The 7,017-nt window shown below is 47.9% G+C and overlaps 1 long non-coding RNA gene across 1 annotated transcript; it reads right to left on the bottom strand.

Moving 5' to 3' along the window:
* Positions 1-233: 233 nt before the first annotated feature.
* Positions 234-2,137, bottom strand: LOC118998109 (uncharacterized). The gene is made up of 3 exons (XR_005068807.1): positions 2,098-2,137; positions 948-1,054; positions 234-339 (listed from the first exon to the last, which is right to left on the bottom strand). It is a non-coding gene; the product is annotated as an uncharacterized LOC118998109 (long non-coding RNA).
* Positions 2,138-7,017: the final 4,880 nt, after the last annotated feature.

Genomic DNA, 7,017 nt, shown 5'->3' with positions numbered 1-7,017 from the left:
GTCTTAGTGCATTTCTCACTTCAGCATAGCAGAGAAGACCTTTGGTTGAAACAGTCAGTCAGATGATTCATGGAATGACATATGGATAAGACAATGTAAAATTTAGAAACTGTGAAAGTTTATTTTTCTAATTTTAAAAAAAGATTTTGTTCATTTTCTTGAGAGAGGGGAACGGAGGGAAAAAGAGAGAGAGAGAAACAGTGACCACTCACCTTTCACACACACCCCAACCTGGAAACTGGCCCACAGCCCAGGCATGCGCCCTGACCAGGAATCAAACTGGCGATCTTTCGCTTTGCAGCATGACAACCTACTGGTCATGGTGGTGAGGGCAAAACTCTGAAAGTTTTAATGAGTTTGTAAGTGTTTTAGAGAAGCAAATATGGGTTACATTGCACTACCACTGATACTGTGATCTTAGACATTTCTATATCTCTGAAAGAGTCAAATATTTCTATATCTCTGACAGATCACTTTCCTCATTGTAAATGGAGTTATATAGTACATACCTCATTGGGTTGTTGCAATGTTTGAGTGAGTTTATTCACATAGAATTCTTAAAGTCTGAAACATTGTGAGAATGAAGCAAATGGTAGTTACTATTATTGCTGTAGTTGTTAACTATTAAGATGATGATGAGCCCTGGCTGGTGTGACTCAGTGGATTGAGTGCTGGCCTGCAGAGTGAAAGGTCAGGAGTTCCATTCTCGGTCAGGGCACATGCCTGGGTTGGGGACCAGGTCTCCTACTTGAGGGTGTGTGAGAGGCAACCTATACAGGTGTGTCTCGCACATGCTTCTCTCCCTTACTTTCTCCCTCTCCCCTCTCTCTAAAAAAATCAATAAATAAAATCTTTTAAAAAGATGGTAATATCGGACAATGTGTTGAAGAGACAAGGAAAGGAAAGCTGCAGTTCATAGGATACTTTCTGCATTTTCCCATTCTTACCTGCATTTCTATCCAGGAGGAAAATTTTCTTGTCAACAGGATTTGGGAAATACTGACCTTCTGGTGTTTACTCTGTTCCCTTCTGAAGGCCACCCAAGGATGCTTCACTGAAAGATGAGAAATCAGTGTTTTGGTTGGTAACTGTTCCTAAAATCTGGAGATTCTTTTTAGGGACACAGAACTGTAAATGAGAGTAGTGCAAGAACAATTTATGGATGGTTGGAAAATGTTTTCTGAGGTATCTTTAAGGCCTATGCTTCTGTTGGGGCCATCCACTAATTTCATTAGAATGATAAAAAATAGACAAAGTTTCTTCTACACCTCCTCCTATGTTCACAGAGCATCTATTACATTTATTAAAAAATAAATTGGCCTCTCCTGAAAAAAATGTAATAAAAGTAACTGCACAGAGACTCCATGTCTTCAACACAACCCTTTCCCTGCTCTGTTGTCTTCATTCAAACTGGCCTTGTCCAGGCTAACGGCACTACCACCTCCTCACCTCCTTTCTCTGGGACCCTCCCCGCTGTGCACATACTGGCCATCCACACCCTTCGTTATCATTAGACTCTGGTTGGCATCCACAGTCTGCTGATCACAGAAACAGAATTCCAGTCAAGTTGAAGATCACATCTTGACTTCAGCTGTGTTTCAACCCCAGTCCCATGAAAGTGGACTGACCCCACCAATCAAACACTCATGATATAGGCCAGAACGGCACCATAGCCGATAGCAGAAAATGATACAGTGATCACCCACTTCTGACCCTGGCCCTCTCTGCAGCTCCATCATCACCATGTTAATACTGTTCCCCATCTGTCTCCACGCAGGCCATGTGGCAACCAGTTATGGGGACACTCCTCACCGTCCAGACCTGCCTCTCTCTCTTGCAATGACAACTCCTCTGAATTTCTTATTCACTTGTATATTCTTGTACATTTACTGGTTCTTAATGTGTCTATAAATATGTAAGATGATTTTGCACACTTGAAAGTTTACAGGAATATCCCCTCACTGTACGACACACTGTTCTGCATCCTGCGTGTTCGCTGGACAAGCAAACCCTGTCCCCTGGTTCTGTCCCGAGATGCAGCCTGACCTACACCAGGTCCGTGTCGGGAGGGCAGCTCTGCCTCCTCCTGCCCCTCACCTCGCTGCCCTGGAGCCCATTCTTCATCAGAGTCCTCAGGGTCCTCCTCCTGGAGCTCGGCGGCCTGCCTGGGGTGGTGACACAGGAAAGCTGGTCGCAGGGCCCTGAGACCTGGAAAGAGACAAAACCTTTGTCTGAAAGCAAACAGCCTGGAGGAGCAAAAAGCACCAGGAAGCCCGTGGGACTGGCCCTGACGGGATGGGAGAGTCTACAGCGAGTTGTGAGCGCTGCACCATCAGCGTCAGCCCTGCTCTGACATAGGAGCAAATTCCCCCATCGGCGTCCACGCAGGAGGGAGCCGCCCGAGCCGGGGCCAGCCCAGCAGCCCGGCGGGTTCCCCAGGCCCCTGGGCCCAGCGCCTGCACACTCGCTACCTGGGCCGGCGAGCCCGTGGAAGTTCCCCTTCACGTTCTGGTACTGGCCTTTCTCCCCGTCGGCAGGGCGCCCAGAGAGGGGGCCGTGGGCCTGGATGGGGATGGACCGAACCGGGCCTTTGTCCCCGCCCCTCCCTCCAGGTGTGGCCTCAGCGCGGCCCCGGGCCTGAGGCTGCGGCAACCGGAAACGCGCTTGTCCCGGGAAGGGCGCGGAGGCGCACCCGGGGATCCGGAGAGGCCCGCGGTCCTCGGCCGACCGCCGTCTCTCGGGCCGACAGGCTTGGGGTCCCTGAGGACTCGATCCCGCGTTTTCCGGGCTGAGGACGCCGAGGCCTGGGGGGAGGGGAGGGCCAGACCCCGGCGGCGGCGGAGGAGACTCGGGGCGTCTTGTCGAGGGGCTTCCGGGTCCCCACAGGGAGTTCGTTTCCAGGACGACGGCATTTAGCGTCTCTGAGTTTGGGGAGACTCGGTCTTTCCGGGTGAGCTGCAGGTTGGGGTGCCCCGAGCTGAGGGGAACTGGGGTTTTCGGGCTGTTTGGGGGTCTAAGCGTCGGGGGGTCCTCCGGGTTAGCGCACGCGGACCCCTCGATGCTGAAGGGACTCGGGGCCCCTCAGGATGAGGGCATCGGGGTCTCTCAGGCTGGACTTTGAAGGTCTCGGGCTAAGGGTTCCACGTGGCAAGGCTCCCCGCTTACCGGTCAGTTCCCGGGGGCCCCTGCTGCGCTGCCCACCTCGAACCAGCATCCTCTCCGGGCTCCTGGGCTTTCCGCTCTGGGAAAGAGAGACGGCGCTGGAGCGGGGGATGGGGGGTGAGATTCCTACCTGGATAGCCACGTGGGAGATGCGGCCCAATTAGTGCTGCGATCTCAGCTCTGCCCACCAATGAGCGGCCAGAAGAAGGTGGAAGGGCGGGGCAGGAGGCGGGGCCCCTTGGGTTCCAGACTGGCCAGCGGAAGACCCGCCCAGCCCCGCGGGGATTGGCTACTCTGGGTCTCCTGAGAGCCTGTCACACAGCCTGCAGCGAGGCTTGGAGGTTTCCGTGGCTTGGTTTCCAGCGGCTGGAGGAAACCTGCTCTGCGGGGGCTGGGATCTCTGAGCCCGGGCCGGTTTTTAGGGTGGATGTGGCCCTCCTGCCACCTGACAAAGTGTCTTTGTTCCACTAGACTGTAGTCGGGATCCCCAACTTTCTTCTGGACCCATCCGTGCCCTCCCTTATCAAAGCCACTTTCAGCAAAAGCTGCATAACCAGTGAGGATGTGGTCAAGACTGCACTTCATTCCGTGGAAACATAAGTCAGTAGATTCTGACCACTGAAGTCAAACACACGAAACAAGTCCCAGAGGGCTCAAATATTTAAATGACATAATAAGCATACTGGAAAACACACTGAGAATTTCACGCCTCAAATAAGTGACGTTATGAGTAATAGGTATGTTTAAGTAACTCAGGTGCAAAAACGTTTCAGAAATAGGGAGACAAGTTAAAACCAAATAACACTAAATAAATTTAGAAGTATTGGAAAAACATTCAAGTATTCTGCATAAAAATAACGTCAAATTTGAGGGCAGGGGTCCACAGAGCAGGGTTTGTTTAGCTGCTACTGGCTTTCACGGGATAAAGTGGGAAGAGTGTTTCTGGTCCCTACCTCGTTTTGAACACATAAATATAAATTGATTTCCATGGATTGGACCTGCACCAACTAACTGTAATTATTACTGTGAAACTGTATAAAGGGAAACCTCACTAAAGAGGAGTTGGGGGCCAGTGGGGGTGCTCCACATTGCACCAACCAGGGTCAATTACAGGAAAAATCGTCTGTCACAGGCCCCAACATGAAAATGGTACTGTGTGCACCCAGGAGAAAGCAACTCCCCAGTAACTCAGCCAGAGAGAAACCATGCTCACCCTGAACTGAGGATTTTCTGCACTGCACTTTGATTTGAAATGACCCCTCCCAACTTCCTCCTTTGTCCCTGTAAAATAATGTTCCTCTCCTTTACTTGTGGAGCTTACCTATCTTTTGCTAAAGCTTGCTTGTCCTAAATTGCATTTTTTGTTACTATTTCTGAATAAACCCCTTATGTGCTGGTAAAATAACTGTCTGCTATATTTTTAAGGTCAACATAATTTGGTGGCTCATATGGGGATCCAGAGGACTCCTGACATCTCTGAGGCTGATGAGCAAGCAGGTGCAGTGTCCTTGCTGTGAAAGACTAGGGGAAGGGTCCTTTGGTGCAGACTCTCGGGGGATCAATTTGAGGATAGTCATCCAGAAATAACATCCTCATAACCTCTGATCCAGAAATTCCACTTTTCAAAAATTTTCCCTAGTAGCCCTGGCCTGGTATTTCAGTTGGTTAGAGTGTCCTGCCTATATGCCAAGGTGGTCAGTTCATTCTCCAGTCAGGGGATGTACAAGAAGCAAGCAATGAATGAATACATAAGTGGAACTACTAAGTCTTTCTGTCTTTCAAATTAATAAATGAAATTAAAGGAAAAGCATAATAAAAATTTCCCCACAGTTATGCTTTCCTGTGAATGAAAAGGAGTATGTTTAAAATATTGTACCCAACACTTATATAATAACAGATATTGTTGGTAATCACCCTGCCTGGTTTCAGGAGCTGTAAACCCCCCATGGGTAAGGCTGAGTGAGCAGCCTTCAGACTGTGAGCCACTATGGAGACAAAGCTTATCTCCCTGGTAGGAATGCTGCTTCTGCTTCATCTCTCTCTGGCCCCCAATATTTGGTCGGTTAGTCAATGATGGGTAAGACCCCTCAGAGGGGGGGCAACCTAAGTGGGACATGGTCACTTGGGAGCCCTCAAGGAAGGACTCGGAGGGCTGCAGCAAAGAGGAGGTGATGGACCCTCGCTACCCGGCTTTTCTGACATAGCCTGAGCCCCCATTTCCATCTGGGAGAAGCGCTTTCTGGCTCTAATCCACATAAACCTAAAAACCTATGAGGAGGAGGGCAGTGCAACCCTTTGCAGGCTAGAGTGGGTCCTGGGGTGATGGGGCATAAGAAAGAATTTGTAAAGTCCTGTGGAGCCTACTTTGCTAAGAGTGCTTTCATTCATATGATAAGCATCTGAGCAGGAAATGAGTATGTCTCCCAAAGTTTCTGCAACCCCCTTACCTGACAGACATGGACTCAGATTAAGTCCTCAGATTTCTTTGAAATGTTATCTATTGTTTGATCCTTGCTGCCTGACATTGATTGATGAGCTTTACCTGTATTCCTGTGTGTTATGAAACTAATAAAAGCCATTGAGGAAGGGGCTCTGGGTCCTTCTCCTTTGAGAGATTGAGCATCTCTCCTCCCCAAGCAGATCATGTCTTGGTAGTTTTATTTTCATCTGTGGCAGATGGGGGGACTTGCACACAAAGTTTCCCCCCAAGATACAATTTTAAAGTTTTCATTGGAAGAGAATTTGTTAAATTATGGTTGGCTCACACTGTGAAATATTATAGGACGTTGAAAATGTGTGAGGATATATGGTATTTAATTAAATAAATAAAACCTCATAAGGTGGTTCTAATGGATTTTAACAGAGAATAATTTTTAAGTAATGTTGTTATGTGAGAAAAGCATCCTGCAAAACAAACTGCGCTAAAAAAAACCCAGGCAGAGGTTGTGCTGGGAGGAGACACAGGGACTATTCACTGGAACCAGGGCCTGGGCAACACGGAGGGGAAAACTTGACTTTCCTTCATGTCATTTGGAGTATTGTGTCATTTGTTTTCTCCTTTACTTAAACCTATGTGTAATTATTTTTTGTAGATAAAAGAATGGATGAGAAGTAGCTGGTTATATATGTGTGCATTTAAAAATGATTCAGCAAAAATTGTGCACATCTTCATTACATCCAGTGCCCCGTGCTGCCTTCTTTATCTGAATAGCACCCAAAGTGTCCAATTTTCACCACCCAAAGTGTGGTGAAAAGTACTTTTTGGGTGGACACCACCCAAAGTGTCCAATTTTCACGCAAAAGTCTATTCCAGCAGAAACATTTCCATAGTGAAAAATATACTGTGTCACACAGTTACTGTTTGTTTGAGAGATACAAACCATTTATTATCAAAACAATGAATTTTATATTTCAGTACTGGGTCCAAGGTCATTTACAGAAATGCTGTTAAGAATATTACAAACCCTGACTAGTGTGGTTCAGCTTCTGTGTCTGACATCTGGCAAGTAGGGTTCATTGTCCAGCTCCAACTCTGGGGTCTGGCCGTGGAGTCTTGGTTATGGATCTGGGTCTTGTCTGTGAGGTCTGTGGCCTGGGTTTGACTCTATCTGGCTATGAGTATCAGATCTGGGTTCTCTGGGTTTGTGTGTGGGTTCCATGTACATTTCTGTAAATTTATAGTTGTTGGCTCCAAGTCAATGCCAAGAGGAGTCCCAAGGTTGGGGTGTGTTGAAGAAGGAAGCTTTAGTGCAAATACCTCGATTTCAATACAGAATGGCCGTGAGTACAGAGTAGTTGTTAAGAAGCTCAGTATTGTCACAGGTGAATTATGAAGCAGCATGCTATGTGTCAACT

Source organism: Sturnira hondurensis, unplaced genomic scaffold (genome assembly GCF_014824575.4).
Source record: "Sturnira hondurensis isolate 20B ecotype Veracruz unplaced genomic scaffold, ASM1482457v3 Scaffold0013931, whole genome shotgun sequence".
Lineage (NCBI taxonomy): Eukaryota > Metazoa > Chordata > Mammalia > Chiroptera > Phyllostomidae > Sturnira > Sturnira hondurensis.
Note: the sequence above shows the minus strand (reverse complement) of the source record. Positions and strands in the feature narration are given on the sequence as shown.